The following is a 21,804-nucleotide window of genomic DNA, read 5'->3' as shown; positions in this document are numbered from 1 at the left end:
ATTCTAGTGTTGAATGTTTCTGCAATTTGTATTTGATTGTAGTTTATTCCCCTGGGTCAAAAATCAGAAGAGTTTAAATTTAGATTGGCTTGCTAGCTGCAGCTGAGGAAGAATGAACCTAAATATATTTTTAAAAAAAAGTAAATGTTCATAGTAAAGTTCTGACAATTCTGATGCATTGGCTGGGTTTAAATATAATTTTAAATTAAATTTTTAAAATATTTATGCATTTTATACATATAATGCAAAGGTCACATAGAGTTGCTTTGGTAACTTTGCACATTTTGCAGTAAATCATCACCACAGGGCTGTGAGCTTTAGCCTCCATCAACAGGATTCTGCTTAGACTCCCAGATGCTCAATTTTGGGTTTGTCTGGTTTGCATAACTTCCTCCCAAATTACATTGTCATATTGGTCTAAGCATGAAAGAGAGCCTGCAGCTGGTGTCTCTGTGCTGCTTTCAGAGGAGCCTGTAGCAAATCCACCCAAATATCAGTGGGTTCTTTGGCTTATCTGAAGTACACCAGGTTCAATAATAGTGTGTGCTTAAAAAAAATACAAACCAGACAGAAAACCAGTCTGGAGAAGGAAGACACTTCCAGCCTGGGCAGGATTTTCAGTGCATCAGGTGGGATAAGCATCCAGCTGTGATCCTTCCAGGCTGCAGCAGCACAAGCTGTTGGTGTATCACAGGCTCAAGTCATCATTTCCGTGTTAAAAGTCTGCCTTTACCTGTAGAGAAAGCCAGGTGTCAGTTGCAAAGTACTTCTGAATGTTGTTACAAACTTCTTGTGAATCTAGAAGGATTTAATATGTAATTGAAAGTCCTAGAAGCTCTGGTCTAACAAAGTTTTTCCATTATTTTGTAGCCAAACAGCAGCAGATAAATATGGTCATGTAAGACTATTCCTTATTTTCTTTCTCTTTCTTGAATTATATTTTTCTATAATTTCTGTAGATCCTTGTGTCCAGTGCTTCTAGTTATTGCTAGCAGAGATACTTAATGTGCTGAGAAATTGTAAGTATTCTTTGCAATTCATAACTGGATATCACACCTTAAGGATACAGTGCCACTTCAGCAAGCAATTTTCTAAAATAAAAATAAATTGGATGTCCTTAAACTTATTTGGAAACACTTTAGAACTTGCTTGGAGAAACAACTATACTGAAAGAAACCTGACAGAGAGGATGTGTGTTTAATTTTATATACTGCAAATATGATGTTGACTTTCATGTAAATATGCTACTTTAAAGAAAATGAGAGCCTGGGTTAATGCTCTGAAATTAACTGTAATGCTTCTTTTAAAAGTGTGATAATATAAGATCATGTGAAGAACAAAAGAATTTTAAGGTGTGCTTGAAAAAATGTAAACAAAGGAACTGAACCTTTTTTGTTTGCTTAAAAAAGTCTCTGTGTACATTGGGGGGGTGTAGATACTACACATTTATCTATATCTGAAAAAGACACTTAAAACATATTTCAGTTAACAGAAATTATTTCCTATATTCTATTCCTAATGCTGCTATTTAAAATCAGCCTTTTCAAGTGCTGGAAAAGAGAGATTGTCTTGTTTTTCTTGGTAGTGCTAAAGGCTCTGTGGTAGCCTGCATTGTCTTTTTTTGACAGTGCTTCCTACAGTAATTTTTTGAAAACCCTCCTCAATTTCAAGTAAGTTTGACAGAGGAATAACAGATTCAGCAAGTCCTGAGGTTCCCAGGACTATTTCAAGAGAACAGATCTCTGTTGAACAAAGGGTCACTTTTGGGATCCTGTTTGCTGCAGGTGACTGAGAACTTGGAGAAAACAGAAGGTGCAAATTTTTGGGGGGAAGAGCAGCAAATTGAGCTCATACCTTTTTAGATGCTATAGAATCCACTCCCAAGGCACACAGGTAATGCACACAGAGCTTGGTTTTTTTAGTTTGGCACAGCTATTCAGTTCTGAATCTAGTTTTCCAAGAGGTTAGTAAATGCATAAATCAAGATTTTTCAGAGAAGAATGACTTAGATTAAATTATTTGTGTAGGGAATTAAATAAAAATAGCCCATCTAAAGAAATTCCAAATGTTCACTAAATGCATTTCTAGTAATTATAATTGTCTATTTGATTTTACAGACACTAGGGGAAATCCATATGCACTAGATGAAAATTAAGCTTTTCTTGTAGTTCATGTTCATAGGATAGATGAAAAACATTCTGTTGACTTATGAGACCAGATTTTTCTCACCAGAACCAGTATGTCAAAAGGACAGAACAGAATCTGGTTTGTGTATGGGTATTACTGGGTTCTTCTACATTTCCATAGAAACTGGAGCACCTGCAAATCCAAATTCACAGTTTGCACAAGCAAACATACATTAGTTCTTCAGACCTTCATCAGTATTCATTGAAGTGCATGTTAGTGAAGGGGGAGGAGAAATCCCTTGGGAAACCATGTTTATTTGCTGCTAAGCTGAATGATTCCCACTTCTCAAATCATCTCAGAGGCATTCCTTTTCTGCATTAAATTCACGTTGCTCCAGTGCCCTTTTAAATATCCTGGTGCATCTTACTGTGCCTACAAGAAGCACTGTAATAAGATCTACAGTGGCTGAAGGATCTTCCTTAATCTTACTTGTCCACTTTCTCCTCACTGGCTTTCTGCATCTTTGCTTTAAGCTTTTGTTTTGTTTCCCACAAAAATTACCTCTGCAGTCACCATATGCAGTGCTACATCTGTCATGGTTCATCTTGCCTTCACTTGGGAAAAGAAAGGTGCCCACACAAACAGTGTTCAGTGCATTTTCAATGTTTAGCACAGCGTTGAAAACCAGGAAAATGCCAAGTATTATGGTGGAGAGATGACTACCAAGAAGCTGAAAAAATAAGCAGTAATAGGAAATGTATATTATTCTTATTTACATGTAACCTGATGTTCTCGAATCCTTTGTCCTTGTTTGATAGTTTGTAAAATAAAAAGATAGAAAATTGCTCTCATGCTCTACCTAGGCACAGTAAAAATAGAAAGGTGGAGATAATAGTAAAGAAAAGCAAATACAAAATGTTTAGTGATTATCTCACATTTCCTGATTGGCCCAGTAAAAGATAACTTTTCAATAGGGTCTAATTCATTATTATATCTTACTAGACTAGTTTCCCCTCTTTTTATCAGTAGATTCCAGAGAAGATTTTAAAAACTTATCTCCTTGGGAACCATGCAAATTGACTTGTGGCATAAAATTGTGTAACTGAAATGAAAGGTACAATCTTGTAGAGCCTTGTGCCAGGAGATGAAGGTAGGAAAGCACTGCAGAACCCTGGGCTCATTTCAGAGGAAATGAGTTCACATTTAGTTCACATTTACCACATTTTCTCTTTAACAGTTGAGCACATATGTGCACACAGATGCACATCCACATCACACAGAGGAGCCAGCTATGCAGGGCAGAGAATCCTTTGAGTGCTGACATGAGGAAATTCTTAGGAATTAGATTATAGCCTGAAGTTCTGGTGCAAAATGGGTGGTGTTGGTGTGCACTGTCTTTCAGAGTTCCACACGCACTAGGTAAAAGTGAAGTTTTCCATTCACTTGGTAAGGTGGAGAGGCAGAGGTAGTTTGGCAATGTGTGAAGAACAAGGTGTTTTGTTCTGTCAGTCAGATTTGACACTTGCTCTGGACTGTGTTTTGGTCCTTCCTAGACATAACTGCCTGTTTTCTTTTTCATTCTCAGACTCTGGTTTCCTTAGAGTTATAGAGTTAAGTAAGATATACTTGTGGGAAGAGCAGGACATTGAAATTGTGTTGTATGTAAACAAAGTAGCAAAAGTAGCAGAGATGATTTTTAAGCAAACATCTGGGTGGTTCTTTTTGTTGCTGCTCCTAGTTGCCAAGATCTCTGCATTAACATCTCAGAGCAGCTTTGCCATGGTCTGTCTTGTCACTACCCTTGATATCCTTCTCTGTGATGCCTGTAGAGTTCTGACAACAGTCACCCTGATGGTTTGCTGAGACTGCTGCCTGTCAGGCTGACAAATGTTGGCTCCCTTTTTCCTGTGTTCTGCCCATTTGTTTCCATCTCTCTGTTGCCTTAGAGCTGGGGAAGTAATGTCATTTTATTCTGTCTCTGAACAATGCCAAGCAAAATAGGGTCTGTCTACCAAGAGGTGATCAGTCATAGGAATCTGTGTCCTTGTGTACACAAGGCAGGAAAGAGGATTCAAAGTCCAAAATTCATGAGAAAATTTCCTGTTGAAGAGTTTACTGAGGTAAAAAAAAAAAAAAATCCTTACTAATTATTTAAACCCTCTTCTTGCCTCCTAGGGCATTAGAAAAGATTTTTTAAAATTAAATTACATTTTTCCATTAACAGTAAAACTTTTTAATTGTGCCATCATATGCTGATTTCTTGCATGAGTAGCCAGAATGAATTGGAGATTTGCATTAGCAACATGAGCTGCTGCTTAATTTTCCTACAGAAATTATACCTGCTTTTAAAGGAATATGACATACAGGCATTTCTTGTATGAGCAAAGTCAGAGAGAGCTGGGGCTGCTCAGCCAGGAGAAAAGAGGGCTCAGGGGCAGATCTCATCCATCAGTGTGCCCAAATATTGAAGGGAGGATGCTAAAAGGTGCCCATAAACACACACATTAGTGTGTATAAATTAAATCTAATAATACTCACAAGTATTTTTATGCTGTTAATTTTCACATCTGCTGAAGAAAGGTAGAGTTGAAGAAATGGATTTTTATGTGTGCTGAAATATTAAAATACTCAGTTTAGCCTCTTTTGAACTATTCAAATTGTGTGTCTTTTCAAAAACAAAGCCAATATGAGTGGGAGCCTGGGTTAGTCTTTATCTCCTTGTATATATTACAAGAAATTCCTGATTCTCATGTTTTATTTTCATCTCTCCATTTGATCAGCTTTTGAATATAGTTGAAGAAACTAATGTTAGAGATGGTTAAATGTAAAATTAACAAGTCACTTAGTTCATTTTCCATGACACAAGGGATAAAACCCAGCAGCTCAGCTTGGATCACTCTGACAGATCAGTCTGTACACTTGCAGTAAGGGTTTTTCGTGATGTTTTAAACATTTAACTTTCCCAGCTAAACCTGTCAAGTCTTTTAGCATCAAATTAATGTTGTTAATAAATTTTATATCTCTCTCTTTGCCATCTAGCAAATTCAAGTACTTTCCTTTGAAAAATTCTTGCAATTAATGCCTTTTTTTTCCCCGTGACTGGCCTTTATGAGTAGTATGAACGTGTGCTTAAACTGCACATGAAGTTCTTACCCTTCTGCAAAGAACAAGTGATACATAACCCTAAAGCCTGCAAGTGTGGGTGCACTCCACATCACTTACAGAGGTTGGGAAGAATATTTGTGTGTGCCCTGCCAGCCTCATGCATGTCCTTATGTGCCCAGCAGTCCTGTGAGACACCATTATCCTCCTGTGAAGTCATTCCTGCTAGATTGGCCAAGTGGAAGATCCAGAAATTAACTTCATGTCTTCCAAGTCACAGTTCAGTGCTTTAACCCTCGATGGCAGAGCAGCACTGTTTTCTATACAAATTAAGTTAATTTCTGGCTGCATTAAGGCCCATGTTGTAATGGAGGGATTGTTCCACAGACTTATTGTACAGCTCTGCAGCAGCTTGGACACAGTTTATGTGGAGGGAGCACTCAAGAGGAAAATGTCAGAAGCAGTTTAGCTCCCTGTAATGCAGTTTAATAGAGAGGAAAAGTGAGCTCTCCGTGAATAATCAGTGAGAACTCTGTGGCTCACACTTGGATAAGCTCTGGGAGGCCTTGCTGCCCTGGCAGGAGGAATGCAGAACTCCTGGCTCCAACCCTCTACCCTCCTTTGGAGCTTTTTCCATCTCATACAGCAATCAGAAGGGAAGTGAATGGTTCCCTTGGCCCCACCTTTCCCTCTTCCCCTGCAGGGTAAATGTTCCTTCATGTTCATCTCTAAAGCTTTGGGCTATCAGAGTCTTTAGAAGCCTTTTTGTTTCTCATTAGCTCTGGCTGCAGTTCTGGCCACCAGGGATGGCTCCTGAGGGAGAGCCTTGGCTCTGGCTGGAACAGGCACTTTGCAACCCTAGCAGCAATAATCTGAGGGATAATCTCAAGGCATGTTGTGTATTTATGGTGCACACATGAAAACAGCTGGGTATCTCTGTAATTTTATGAGTGAACAAGCATATTTACCAGAAAAAAAGACTATTTTTAGGCAGGGTCAACAGAGGGAAAGCATATAATATATTTTTTTTATTAGCTATCTTCATAGTTATTGAGCAGATTTTGCAGAAGAAGTACTTGTTTGCAAAAAGAAAGATTGTAAAAAGATATGGTTGTAACTTTATTGAGGCTCTTGTGTATTCTCCATAGAGCCAAAGGTGTGATGCCTGGCAACTGTCACTCTGCTAAATTGCTTGGCTTTTCCTTGTTATTCCCAATAGTTTATGGACAGAAAAGGGCTGAATAGACTGGGTTAGTAATTTTCTGATAAGTATTTAACTGAAAGCAATCATCCTGTGGTGATCTGACTGTTCTGGGCTCCAAATGCATTAATACCTCAATATTTAATGGACATGAGAAATGCTCTCAGGCACAGGGTGGGGTTGTTGGGGTGTCCAGGGCAGGGCCAGGAGCTGGGCTGGAGAGTCCTGGTGGGTCTCTTCCAACTCAGGGTATTCTATAGTTCTATAATTCTATATTGAACAGCTGTAATACATTAATTATAAAAGAAATGGTTGTCACATGGGCTGATACACTAACCAAAGACAATTTAAAAATAAGTCAGCTTATAAGTACATCTCATAGAGTGTGAACAAGATGTTGAGATTTTCTTGAAATGGAGAATATTTGTGAGCTTTAAAAATATTCTAATTAGCATGAGGGAATCCATATAATGGGATTTTTAAAAAATGAAAAATGCTAAAATTTAGGATTTCTAGGAGGTGATTAATATGTGTCATGACACTTCTTTCACTTTGACATAATTGTAAATAATTATTCACAAGAAGATCCTCGCTGAAGTTGCAATACTGATTTTTTCTTGTGAACTTAAAAGCAATTTACATTTTTATTATATATTTAACACCTATTCAAAACTACTATTTGCCAGGAAACAAATACTTTCTTTAGGATGGTTAGAAGTTTTGTTTTGATTTCATGTACCACTTCTTACATTTTCTTGTACTTGGCAATGAATTTTTTCCATGTGAAGAAATACTTATCTTTGGGAAAAGTAATTTTTTAAGAACTTGAGTTTGTAGGCAGTCACAGCAAGATATGTGTACAATTGGCCCATAGATGGGTGGTTTGTTTTCTGGGAAAGTGAGGAGCATTGTGGACTGCTTTTCCTGAGAATCGGTGTTCAGGAAAAATATATTGTGGTAGAAAGAAAGGAAGAGGAACATAATAAAAATATAAGATAAGGCCAAATTAAAAATATATTCTAAATAGAAGTAATTCACATAAATGCAAGAATAATGCATAATGTTCAAAAGTCATCAGAGGGAATGTGTAGGGTTGCTCTTGCTGTGCTTTAATGAGGAATTTTACTTGCCAAATCATTGAATACATTGCAATTAATACCATTAAGCACTTTCCATTCTTTGATACTATCCTGTAGAAATTGTCAACTGATTTATTAATGCTTGTGGTCTTCCCTTATTCTCAGTCTGACCTGTGAAAAGTTGTGCATGTATTACAAACCTGGTGTTCTAATGATTCTCTACTGGCTGGGGTAATAGAAACTGAAATCACCTGCCACTCATTTGCAGACCAGTTCCATAAGCCAAATGTAAAATCACTGAAGGTTTAGGGTATTTATGGTTGCAGTCATTTAGAGATACAGCACTAACACAGAGGTGCATAAAGGTGGCAGTTCCCATTTGTGTAGCTCTATTTCCTAATCCCTGTGGCTTGGGAAATCTCATATCAGTGCTTTATCTTACAGGGTGTTAATAGCTGTAGTTTGTAAAAAATCTTCTGTTGATTTTTTGCTATATAAATATTTTTAAGTGAGATTTTCAATTATTAAAATGAGTGTAGTACTTGAACTATAGTAGCTGTAGTGTCTCTGAAGGAAAGCAAGATAAATATAAGAAATTTAAAGAAGAAAGTAGGTGTGTTTACCCTTGTTTGAGTGAGTAACTACACAGCTGGCCAGAAAGAAAAGAATTATTAATTGTGGGCAGACTTGCTGCATTGTTGAATAAAAGTTCCTAAGTACAAAACAGCAATAAGGAGAAATACCTGTGAAAACTTCAAGAATGATACCAACCCTCCTAGTGATGATTTCCTGTTTATTCCATTCTGATTTCAAAATTTCCTTCATGGTAAATTCTGAAAACATCAGTGTTGACACACTTGGAGCTAGGCAAACAATAAGATTGACAAAAAAACTAAAACTTGAACTCAGTCTGAAAGGTGAAGTTTTAAAAATGTTCAAAAGCATGTTCAAGTTTCATGGGAAGAGAGTGAATTCCTGTGGGTTTCCCTTGAAATGCTGAAGCTGAATTTTAGACGTTTGTTGGCCTGTTCACTCCACAATTCCCTCCATCTTCCTCTACTTGTGATTTCAGTTCCTAATCTTTCAGAAGTATCTTCCTGGAGAATTTGCAGCACAAGAACACTTTCCAAATAGAACTGGGCAAGAAATCAAGCAGTAGGGAATTCTGTATATTTGGAGGGCTTTTGCCAATGTCCACATTTCTTTAAAAATACATTTCAGTAGCTTCATTTGTGTACCTGATGCCCATTTTTCTAGCAGTATTTTAGGCCAGGATACCTATTTCTTGCCATAGTCAACAGTACTTGGAATAACCTACCAGTACCAGGAATTCAGTGATAGACTTTTTTAACCCTTGGTTTTGATGGAGGTGCCATAAAATCCAGAGGCTGTGCATTGTCTGCAGTGGTGCTTCTGTTCTATTCCCCCTGGATGTCAGCAGGAGGGTGTGTCCTTGTGCTGGAACAAGTCCTAAGGAGCTGCTGGAAGATGCATGGCAATGGTGAGTTGTGGTTATGGGTTTATTTACTGGATAGACTTTAATTGCTGCTGTTATAATTATCTGTGACTGGCGAGCACCATCATTAGATCACACTGGTTTGTGGTTTTTTGCCTACAGTAAGTTCTGTGCAGATCAGGTAAGGGGTAAGAGATCCCTAGCTAGGGGTTTGGGAGCTGTGAAAGGGAGCAGATGTATGGCAGCAATAATCTTACTTGAATATTTTCACTAATGCTCAAATTTTCAGAGGCTGTGCTCGACTTCAGGGACAGAATCTGTATCGTGTAAGTGCCCAAATTCTAATTCAGATCCAGCTTTCAGCAGCTACTCTGCAGGTGTATAAACAAACATCCATATTGCAGAAGAGACCAATTCTCCTTTGGAGACTCAGACAAAATGACTGCATTTCCTTGGGGATGCTCAGCATATTTTGAAAACTTCATTCCAGTTGTAGATGTTGCTAAGATTTGAAAATCTATGGAGCTTTTAGTTCAGTCTAAGCTAAATCATTAAATTCATATTAACATTTTTCTCTCATCAAAGTAGGACAGATGAGGTAAGTGACAGTCAAACCAGACAAAAGAATATGTTGATTTTGATTTTTCACTAATTGATACTAAATGGTAAAATAGTACTTGTCAGCTTTTCTTGGATCTCTTTCTTTCCTTGTTTCAAACCAATTAGATTTATAACTCTAACTTAAAATCAAAACAGAACTGATAGAGATTTCAGTTTCTGGGCCCTGGGTTGTAAATGTTAGTATTTGAAATAAAAATGTCACCGAGGTGAATGTTTGTCTAAGGCTGTGATCATCCTTGTTTCCTTGTGAGAGCTCATAATTATGGAAGTTAATGGACTGCAGCACTAGAAACTGTTTCTACATTTATCAGGGCTATTTCCAGACTGAACTTCTGTTGATATTTATTTGTTTGGGTTTGTTTTTTCCTTTAAAAATAAAGCCATCTGTGTGTGAAATGGCATGTTTTAGGCACAGAGTGTCCAAAACAAAACAAGTTTAATTAAAATTTATGGTTTATAGTTTTCCATTTAGCTGCAGACAGTGTTTTTTATCTTGCTGTATTTTTGTTCTGTGATTTTAAATTTTTTTCAGAAATAGAAGTTATTTTGACTATTTTCCATCAATTTCTTGTATTAAAATGAGCAAGACTGTGCTTTGCTAGGAAGGGAACTTCCTTTATTGAAAGGTTGTCATGCACTGGACAGAGAACTGGTGGAGTCACCATCTCCCTTTAAAAGATGTGTGGATGTGGCACTTGGATATGTGGTATAGAGGTGGCCTTGGCAGTGCTGGCTTGATGTTGGACTTGATCTTAGAGGTCTTTTCCAACCTTAATGATTGCATAATTCAAATAATTTTATGGGTGTATGAATGCTGATTATTTTGTAATACCCCATTCTGGTTAGTCATTGATCTTTTACAAGCAATTCAAATTTTGTCCTTCATTCTTGCTGTTTGGGTAATGTGGGTTATGGTCAGAGTGTTGCTCCTCTTGTTTTCCTGCTCATTGTGGCATTGCTGCAGTTTGATATCATGAAATTGCTATTAAATGGTATGTGCTATCCCTCATGGAATCACAGCAAATGAACCCATTCCAATTTATTTATTGATCTCTTTTGTAGAGTAGGTACAGTTTCTTTTTGAGCTTCTTTGAATTGAAATATGTTTGGGTTTTTAAACTTAAAATCAATGAAGTCCCCCTGCTTCTGTTTGGTATTTATTTGTTTTTTCATATGTTTGAGTTATGGATTGAAAGTGCTGGGAAATCAAGCCTCATAATTCTGCTAACCAATTATAAATCAAATTCTAAGACAACTTTAAGATGATCAGTAAAACTTTACAGGAGTTGATGCTGCCAAATGTATAGTGCTTCTCCAAGCACTGCTATGTTAAAACAGCCTTCTTCTACAAATGTCTGTTTTAGTAAAATATGTGCATATTTATATCACTGCTTTCAAAGGCAAAAGTACCAGCAGCCAGAAATGAGCAGCACTACTTGTTCACATGATGGGAAATTTTTCTGGTGCAGTTTTGTGTAGTTGCTCAAGTTAGATTCGTATCACAGAACCCCAGAATGGTTTGGGTTGGAAGGACCTTGAAGCTCTTGTTCCAACTCCTGCCACGGGCAGGGAGCCTTGCACTGTCCCAGGTTGTTCCCAGCCCCATCCAGCCCAGCCTTGGACACTTCCAGGGATGGGAATTAGATGGTAATTTTAGATCCTGTGGATGGTACATCCTTTAGTTACTCCACAGTACTAACTGCATTGTTCCTGGCTGGTGTTCCTGGAGGCCAGAAAATCTTTTCTGTGCTGTGAACAGTGTTTAAATGGATCAGCTACCTCTCAGGAGAGAGACACTGGCAGGGGAAGGACAAATGAGACAACAGCAAATGAAGGAAGATTGATGGCCACTTGGAGAGTTTTCTGTCTAAAACTGACTTCCCTGCATTTCTGAGCATTCAGGGCAAAAATAGAAACAAAATATTTTGTTGTAATGCTGTAACCTGATCTAGTGGCAAGGAAACATCCATGAAACTCAGTGTGACTTAAAAAATGAAGCAGTAATGTGTGGTTTAATAGTTTTTGGGGTCTGAATTTAATTCGCTAGCTAATAATGACATATGGGCTAGCATGGCTTAAATGAAAATTGGTGCCTTTGATACTGAAATGTCCTTCAACCCTATTTTCTATTGCATGTGGTTATATAGCAAAACCCACTCTGAAGGATGGTTCAGGCATTAAAGGTTTTCCATGTTGTTCAGCCCAATGTGTGTCATTCCTGACATAATGGAGCACTCCAACAGATGTGATACTCTGGGCTTTAAACTTCCTGAAGTGCTTCAACATGCTTTTCATGTGAGTATGTGTGCCAAGGTCTGCAATACTGCAGTTACAGTTCCATTATGCAAGATGAAGTGTATCTGTGGGGAAAGGAACAACACAAAGACTTTTTATTCAAACAGATAAAAAGTAGATAAAGAAGTACTGAAAAGACTTCATAGAAAAGTGACAAGAGAGTCCAAGGAATAGAAAATGGAATGTAACATTGTGGCAGTAGTCAAGGATTTTAAGTCTTCAGGTTAGTTTTTGGTTTTTTCTTGGAAAGAAGACATGTTTTATCTTTGACACATTGGGAAATAAAACTGCGTGGTTTTGGGCCTGATTTTTGCCTTGAGTTTAGAATTGTATGACCTTGCAGTTGGGAACTTTGGACACAAATGGAACTGGGTTGTGCACAGTCATTCTTGGAGGGGTGTGGGGAGAAGGGCAAAGGAGGAGAAGACAACAAAATATGTCAGTTGGTACAGTTGGAGTAGAACAAAGATGGGACTATGGCATAACTTGGGTAGTCATTGAAACTTTCTGAGGGCATTTTTTGATGAGTTAAACAGTAGGTGCCAAGTCTTTACAAATAATTTCTAATCCACGAGCATCCTCAACCTGGTTTTATGTTTAAGCAATGCACCTTGTTTGCTTCCTCATCTCTTTAGGGTTGGATATTACCATCCTTCAGTATCACTTCTCCAGCTCTTCATCCTCTTTAGAGCAATGGTGGTGTAAGATTGAGTCTGTTTCTGTAGTGGTTTAGACAGATTGAACAAAATGCTCTCTACAAAGCAGGAGTGAGAGAATGGGAGCACAAAGTCCATATGGAAAGGACATATTGATAGAGCAGTTTATCACACAGTAACAGTTATAACTTAGGTTAGAGCTATAGCTCTGAAAGGTTTATTATGTGTAATTGTGATAATAAATCATTGTAAATTTCCCTAGCATTTAAAATGATTTTTAAATACCATACTTGTGTAAGCTTTTCTGTAAGTCCTGTGGGAATTATTTAATGTTAAACTGAGGATTTTGGCGTTTTTAATGAGCTGGGAGTACATGCAGAGTGTTTTGGCAGTATTTCAGTTTTTGTAGATTACTTGGATCTGTTAATTAATACAGCCCTTTGAGACCTTTTTGTGAAAATTAATGGGTTCCCTGAAGAATAACATTCCGAATGCTGGAGATCTACAAGACTTTGGAGACCAGTGCTATTTTAAATTATGCCAAAGTTTACTAGATTAAACATTATCTGTTGATGTGAGAAGGACAGAAATTCACAAGAGGCATGCTAAATATAAACCACCTTTTTTTTCCTTCCTTATTTATGCAAAATATATAAATTAAAGAATTTTTAGATAATATGAAGATTAAGAAATAAATAAGTGGGAGGGTAACATTTCAAAATAAATCCAAAGAGGAACAATATTCCCAAGAAGAGAAGCACTCTGTGAATCACTTGAGGGGTTGTTCTCCCCCTCCCTATACATCTGGAGTCTTCATGCCTTAGACACAGGAATTGCATCTGCACTGGTTTTGAGCAGGCTGACACTGGAGGTGTTTTGACCAAGAAAATGAGCCTGTGTTAGCTTGGGAGAACTGGGGGTTTTCCCCCTCACTTTTAGGAAATTTAATGCTCTGGGCTTCTTTGACCTCTGTGTGGAATAGGTATCTTTGCAGGAAGGTGCCTGTTTTGAGCCATAGCATGAGTTAGCTTTCTTTACCAGCCATCAGCTCAGCAGTCCTGGGGTGTGTGAGGAAGAGCAGTGCCAGCAGGTCAGGGAGTGATCCTGCTCCTCTGCTCAGCCCTGGGGGACACCTCTGGATGCTGTGTCCAGCTCTGGGATCATCAGCACAGGAGGGACATGGAGCTGCTGGAGCAGGGCCAGTGGAGGCTGCAGAGATGAAGAGCCTGGAGCATCTCCCAGCTGAGGAAAGGCTGAGGGAGCTGGGGCTGTTCAGCCTGGAGAGAGCCCCAGCTGAGAGGAGCCTCAGCCCTGGCTGTCCCTGTGTTGGGAGGGCTCAGAGCAGGGACCTGCAGTGGCACACGAGGGATGGGCAGGGACTGATGCTCAGGAAGTTCCACCTGGACAGCAGGAAGAACTTTTCCAACAGAGCCCAGAGAGGGTGTGGTACTTCCTCACTGGAAGAGCCATCTGGACACAATCCTGGGCCCTGTGCTCTGGGATAACCCTGCTGGAGCAGGAGGTGGCACCAGATGAGCCACTGTGGTCCCTTCCAGCCTGAAGCATCCTGGGGTTGTGTGATTAAATAGATGGTTTGTTGATCTGATCTTTATGATGAGATCCCCATTACTGTAATTGTGCCTTGATCTGTGCTCTCATCACTTCCAGTTGTTCTTCTCTGCTGTCTTTGGAGCAAGCTGTTGTGGAGTGCAAGCTGGGATTTTTTGACACACAGATAATATCTGAGCAATGCTGCGAGGCACATCTTACAACAGATCTTACACATCTTACATCTTTCCAAGCTCATATTCATTACTTCTGCTGTGTATTGTCAATTTGATATATTAATTCTCCTGGTCCTCTACTCTGTGTATCCTTTGGAAGCTTTTAGCTGAGTCTTGCTGTTTGTAATCCACAGAGGTGGTTTGGTTTTCATTCTTGACAACTCCAGTGTTTGTATGTGTTTGTGCCACACACTCCATTCCGTTCTAGTCTAACTCAGATTGAAGTGTGAAGATACTCAACCCTCTTCTTTTTGCCTTTCTATCTGCTGATAACTTTTCTACTGGGTAAAACCTCTTTCCATGGTGTTTTTTTTGTTTGCTTAGGGTTGTTTGGTTTGTTTGTTTTTGTTCGGTCTGTCCTGTTTGGAGGAAGCTACAATTGAACAGATAAAGGCACTTGAACAGTTTAATTTACACGTCCTTCCTTTGTGATCAAGTGCTTCTCTTTCAGTTGCAGAGGTCAGAGCAGCTCTGAGGCAGCATGGTGCTGCTCCTCAGAGAAGGACAAGGAGCAGGGCTGTAGGTGTCTGTAACAAGTACAGGCACCTTATTAAAAACAGAGGGAGGTTTGAGGGGATTTTGAGCACCTCAGCATTAATTTTACACTGGGAGCTGCTCTTTGCTGTACCCTTTCTGCCTTTGAAATTAAGTTTTTTGCTATGCTTTAGAGCACACGTTGATGGATGCTTTTCAGTTTGAAAGTTATTCTTTCTAGATAAAAGATAGCCCAGCTCAGCAAAGGCTACATTTGTGGGAATGAAGTCACATGAGGCTCCTCTGGTGCTGCCAGTAACACTCATTACTCCTTTAATTTAGAACTGTGGTCTAGCTTTTATCACCAAATTTAGAATTTAATTTGTATGTTAACTTTGATTTTGTGACCCACTCATACCATCAGCAGAACCTTTCAGTCGAGTGAAGGATTTCAAAATAATGACCCTAGTCTTAAGCTTGATTTAAGATGTTAATTTGCTGTGAAATTCACATGTTTCCAACCCTTCTCCAAGTCTTAAATACCTCCTGCTTCCTGAGTGATGTGTTCTTTTGCTGAGTGGCTGACTGACAGTTCTTACCCTGAGTGAAAGGGACAATCAAGGGGTACTTTTTTCTGGGTCAAAAGGCAGCAGCTTTAATACAGTTCTCATTCTATGCTGTTACAAGCCCCACGGAGTGTCTTATACTTCTTATTGCATTTGAAAGTAATAGAATAGTGTTAGTGGATGTGATTGGATGGTAAATGAAAGCTCTTTCATTGTAAAAATTGGGTGTTCAAGGCATTTAGGAGCTTCTGTGAATTAAATGGCACGAAAGGTACATGAGAAATCTCAGCTTCTTGTCCTGAGAAAATGGAAAAGCTTACAAAATTCAGGTGATAAAATAGCTGTTAACAAGATGGCTTAGGCTGTACAGACATTAGTTTTTGCTTTCTGAAGATTTATACAGACTTTCTGCAAGGAATCTCTTGCCTGTATAATGGGAGTGTTTGTTTGGAGGGGGAAAATAATGATAAAGGCATTGTAATACTTACTGATGTGTAAGTACATGAAAAGGCAAGTAAACCCAGGTTTTGCACCTGGAGACCTCTTGAAGGTGCCTTTTACTTTTGAGATGGTGACAGCAGCTTTAGGAAGCAGAAGAGCTTGTTCTGTCAGCAGGAGCAGAGAATATGCAATCCTCTAGGAATTTCTCTCCCTCTTATAACCTATAAACTCTTTAAATATCAGAGATTATTTGCAGTAAGCCAGTTCCAGTGTTGGGGATTCTTATAATGCTGTGACAAGCTACAGGGGTTAGCTTGGGTTCTTCCCCTTTTTGTTGGTTTAAGTCTTACTTTGTGTGACTGAGTATGTGACCAAACACAGGAGAATCCTTTTGTTTGGTAAAAAAATCAACAACAAAAGCAACTAATAAAAGAAAACTGCTGTGGAGAGCCATTCAAAACCAGGAGAATGTTTGGGAATTTTTATTTCCCCTGTTTGCTTTTAAAATCTATTCTTTTAATACTGACTTTGTTTGTAGAACCAGACAGCACTTCTGCCAGCAATTCACTTTAGCTAAGGACACTTCACTGTGTTTGATATTCAGACCTGCGTTTGTCACTTTAGTAGTCTTTTATGTTGAGATGACATCTCCTCTGGCTTTTGCTTTTTTTGTTCTGTTGATTCTTTTAAGCACTTTATGTATTTTTTTCCTTCTTTTCCCTCCATGTGTGCAAACATTGTTTACTTTCTTATGAATTCATGTTGTATTTTAATCTGTGAATGGGTTGGGTTGTTTTTTTTACCTTTTCTGGGTTAGAGGCTTTTGAGTTTTATGAGGTTGTGTTGGTGTATTGATGTGTTTCATAAAGGCTGCTGAGTGCAAAGCCCAGCAGTGTTCCCTAGCACTCAGAAATCAGTATAATTGCAGTTTGGAGCACAGTGCCAGAACACTGGTGTGTTGTAAACCCCGTGACTTCCCAGAGAGTGACCCAGTCCCATGACTCCATTGCAGCAGTTACCTTAGCCTTCAGGTGATGAATTTCATATGCTAGTAAGTGGATATGTGAAAATCTATTTATCCTTTAACTCCTTTTTTTAATCTGTTTTCATTCATACTGTTTTGTAGAACGTGGATAAAGGTCCTGTAGAGCTTGGCAGTGTGACCCTTTCCTTCATTAATTATTCTTTGTAGTGCTGATGTTTAAATAATGCAGTCATACAAAATAATGCAATGTAACTGAGGTTTTTTATAGAGGAATCACCTAATTTTCCATTTCTCATGTAAACCTCTATGCATTCAAGTTTTTTAACACGTTTATAATAACCTTTTTCAACAGCTCTTGCTGGATATAACAGTAGGAATTTGACTGTAAACATTTCATACTTAAGTAAATTAAATGGAATTTGGAATACTTCACTAATGGAAAAATCATGCGTTTTTATTGAAAATTTGAAAAAAGATTGGTTTCAGTAATGCCATGCTTTCACTTAACAACTGAATGCCTTCCTGCTCATCCAAAAGGCAAAAACTCAATAACAAATGATGGCACTGCAGTCTCCTCTTGCTTTATGTCGTGCCATTATCAGTATTTTATTCAAACCCACTGACATTTCTTGCATGGTGCAATAACGTCAGTCAGCAGGAAATGCACAAGATAAATAATTGCAACTTCTCCATTAGCATGGCCTTGCTCAGTTTGCTGCAAGTGGAGTGGGATGAGAAGAATTAATGGAGTCACAGGCAAAGGCCCCAGAGCAATAATGATTCAGGGATATTAAATTAACAAGTAATTGCATTAAATTAAAGTCACAGTCCTGTCTTAATTCACAATACATTTCTTACAGCTGAAGTGTGGCCTTCTGTGTTTCTCTTACCATTGGGGAATGGAAATCTTGAATAGATCTTCCAATAGATCTTCCACTATTCTGCAGTGTGGCCTTACCTTAGGAGGAGCTTCCTCCTCCCTCAAACAAACAGTGAAGGAAGGAAATTGGGAGGGAAGGGGAAAGAAACTTGTTCATGACGAGTAATGGATTCTGTTGGCAGTATTCATGCTTTCTACTTTTATGTCCTGGAGAAATAGAGACTTAGGAAATTATTTGATGTGTGTGATATTTATGCATTTACTGCGCTCACTTGATAAATCAATGGCCACATAAAAATGAGAATAGTGAGAAAAGAGAGATGATATAAAGTGCACAAATAGGGAGCAGTTGGTCTGTGAATCCCACATTTATTGATGCTGGGATGAAGTGGTTTTTATTGCTGTCAGAAACAGGGGAAAGAACTGGAGTCAGTGTTCAGTCAGTGACAGGATGGGTATGCATATGGAGCTTTGGATATTCCTCTGCTCCTGGAAGTGCTTTTGTTTTCTCATGTACCATATTCTTATTGAAGTATATCAGTAATGGTATCTTTATTTTTTATATACTGGAATTTTTATAACCTTTCTTTCTAAAGCAGAACTATAAAGTAAAAGAAAGGAAACAATTTACTAAAATACAGCGAGTAAAGGTGACCTACCTTCAAGGACTTTAGCAGTGTCTGCCCTGTGCCTTTGAATGCTTCTATTGATGCATTTTGATGAAAAGCATGTCATGTTGGCTTTTCAGATTTTTGTCAGAACGTGCCATGTTGAGCCACTCTGGGTTATTTAAAAAAAAAATCAGGTATTTCTGTTTCTTGTGCTGTAGTAAAAATTGTGTTGCTGTTCTAGTGAAGTCAAGTGATACCTTGTGGAAGTTTAGCTTTTAAAATAATTTCCTTACGGTTCCCTTTGCTGTTTTGTGTCTAGAATTGAGAACTAATCAGAGTTGCAGGCTCAAAATCAGTGGGTGTGGCTGTATCTTGGATGTCTTCAGAGCTTACATCTGAAATGGTGGTTTTTGCAAAAAATGTGCAAACAGGGAATGAGAGAGTTTGCATTTCAGTACCAGTGCATCTAATTTTCAGTTACTTCAGGGACTGGAGCTGGAATTTTCTGAAGCTTACATTTGACATCTCCTAACTGTTGAAATGGGTGTTTTGAATTTATGGGCATTCACTTACAGAAGTGATGTTGTTTCTTTTCTATACCTTCACATGATATAACATTCTTTAAATTTTATGCAGTAAGTAAAAACTGCAAGAACACTATAAACTGAAACTTTTAAAGATGTATTTGAAGGTTTTGGTGTTACAGCATAAATGCAGCATCTGTAGCACTAATATTTTCTTGAAAATTGGATTCAATTACTATGTGGGTTTTATCAACTGCTAAATGTAATTATTTTCACCTGCCTTGAGGTGGCTTAAACTACTTGATTTTGTTTTAAATTAAAAAAAAAAAAGTGAAGCTGAGTCATGCCTCAAGCTGTTAGCCTTTAACAATCTTTTGGCAGCAGTGAGCCAGGGGAAAAAAATCTGTACACTAAACTGAGGGTACAGGAGGCCTGTGGCATGAAATATCAATGAAATCTCATTCAGAACTGCAGGGATTTCCTCCTAGGAACCCCGACCACCAGAGCAGAGCACAGAAACCCCATCAGGGGGATCCACAACCCTGCTTCTTCCTTCAGTCTTGTTTCTTGTTCAGGGCCATGGACTTTGTCTATAAAAAACATGAAAAAAGCCTTTTGTGGGATTAAAAGAGCAGCCTGTCACTTCAGCTGCCGCAAAGATGAGTGATGAAAATGAGCCCGAGTGTGCTTTACATTCAAAGGCTTAAGGGAATAATGACCAAAGAACATCTGCTAATGTGACATAAAAGATGAAATTTCTGGTTTTGAACAATCCAGATCGTGGAAAGTACATGGAATGGAATTAATTAACAGTGGATGATAAAGCCATGTACAACCACTCGGAAGGGCCAGAGATTAAATGTTCTGACCAAAAAGACACCAATTAAAGAGGGAAGGGAATATGAACATTCCTTAGAAGTAGGCATACTAATCAGTAATACCTCGACAAATGTCACTGCTTACTCCAGTCCCAGTTCTGTATCTGAGGCATTTCAACGTCTCTGAGGAACAAAGGTGGCAAAATCTGGTGTGTGCTGTAGAATAATAAAAATCTGGGTGAAGACTGGTTAAAAAAGCACCTTTAAGCTGATTTTGTTCTCAGACTAAAACTTCATTTTCCAAGGAGTTGGGGGAACAAGTTTTTATCCTCTCTCTTACTTTTCACTTTTTGTATGGCTGCTGAGGTTGAGAAGAGTGGGGTGTTTTGCTGTATTTCCTACTATATTTCAGGTTGCTTTCTATGTATTTTAAGGCAGCCTTTCTTTCTTGCTTATAATAATATGTCTAGATGACCTAATCATTCAGATATTAAAAACTTAGTGTTGCTCTTCTTGTATCTGTGAATTAGAGCCAAATGTTAGGCTGTGCTACAGCTCTGTAGGTCAGACACAAGGGCACTTGTGAACCTGGCATTGTGTACAAATGTTCCTTCCAAACTAAAGGCCAACTTCTGAAAAAGTAATCCTTAATAAATGTAGCAAAACATGCATTTCTGCTCTCATGTTGCTTAAATGTTTGACTTGAAGCAGTTTTCCAGGTACCACTTTCAAAGTAGTTCCACTGATCAGGATTAAGCAAAGCAGTGGAAATCTGTAGGCACACAGTTTATGGTAATTGGGATTGGGGCTGCAGCCCAGCCTCATCCCCAATGACTGACAGTCCCTACTGTTCCATGGATTTTGGAGTAGTTTTGTTAGGCTGTGATTTGAGCCACAGTCCACTGAAAAATATCTTCCAGGTCTTGGGTCTGGAATAGATGTGCTCAAATTGATCATTAAGTTGTGAGCTTAGTGATCTTCATAAGTTTGGCTTGGGTTAATAGCACCCTTTTAGGACAATGCAGAGTGCAGAGCTTCTGAAACTGAAGACAAACAGATATTATTTTGATGCTTTGTGCAGGCACAACAGTTTGTGATGATTGGGAGTAGGGCTGGGCCCAGCCTCATCCCCAGTGAGCTACAGCTGTGCAGGACAGGTGAATGACATTGAAGATAACGAGACACATGGCACTGCCCAACCACCAAAGGGAGCAGAGGGCACACAGGGGCAGGGCATCAGCGTGAGGGGATAAAAGGCTGGGCTGAAGAACAAGAAGGGCAGATGCTGAAACCTTCTGAAGTGCCGTAAAGCCTTCTGAAATTGTGTGGTGACACTGTGCATCATGGCTGTCTTGATGTATGCTGCAACAGAAATCCTTTTGCACAAGGTGTCAACAATTTCATTTCAACCCAAAGTGTTTTTTTTTGTTGCTCATTTAGAAATGAGAAGCAGGGAGGTGAGATGTGGGCACACCTGCAGCGCAGCCTAACTGAGGTAATTTGGGAGTTGCTGGTGACCCAGAGCCCACATTCTGAACCCCAGTCAGGGAGTTTCTATTTGTAGTGAAAGTGAGGGGTGGTTTCGCTGAGCTGGTGTTATACTTGGCTATAGTTAAAAAGCCTGAGTACCTGCAAAATTACCACAAGGTGTAAAATGTCACCTTGAAACAGTGATCTTGAGGAACATGGCTTGAGGAATGTGACTTTCTGTCCCAGGGTGAAAGTGTTTTCTTTCTTTCATGCTGATGTGTGTACACTAAAATGTTGTCTGGAAGTTTTATGTGTAGGCCTGTGTAGTCATTCCTGGAGTCCTAAAGTAGCCTTGCTTAGTTCACTTGGAGTATTCTTTAAGGGCATATTTGATTAGAGAACACTTGTTTTAAGAAAAAAAAAAAAAAGGCATGATGAGAGTTCAACTGTGTTGAACGTGTCAGTACTCTAAATTCAGTTCCATAACTCCATGTGTGTAATAATTATGAGCAAATCACTATTCTTCAGAGTGATTTTTGACAAAAGAATGATGACCTTAACTCAGTACAGAACATTTAGGCTGCTCTCTATTGACAGATAATCAATTAGAGTCTTTAATTATTTTTGTGCAGCTTTTGAATGATGATGTGTGAATAAAACTGAGTGTTGTGCTGGGTCATTCAGTACAGTGATGCCTTCATGGTAGTGGTAAAA

At 38.7% G+C, this 21,804-nt stretch overlaps 1 protein-coding gene across 3 annotated transcripts in view; it reads left to right on the top strand.

Moving 5' to 3' along the window:
- Window positions 1–21,804, top strand: part of SPAG16 (sperm associated antigen 16) — a 360,194-nt gene that overhangs the window by 50,455 nt on the left and 287,935 nt on the right. The window lies entirely within an intron of this gene.

The sequence above is a fragment of the Passer montanus genome, unplaced genomic scaffold (genome assembly GCF_014805655.1).
Source record: "Passer montanus isolate IOZ18808 unplaced genomic scaffold, ASM1480565v1 scaffold66, whole genome shotgun sequence".
Lineage (NCBI taxonomy): Eukaryota > Metazoa > Chordata > Aves > Passeriformes > Passeridae > Passer > Passer montanus.
Note: the sequence above shows the minus strand (reverse complement) of the source record. Positions and strands in the feature narration are given on the sequence as shown.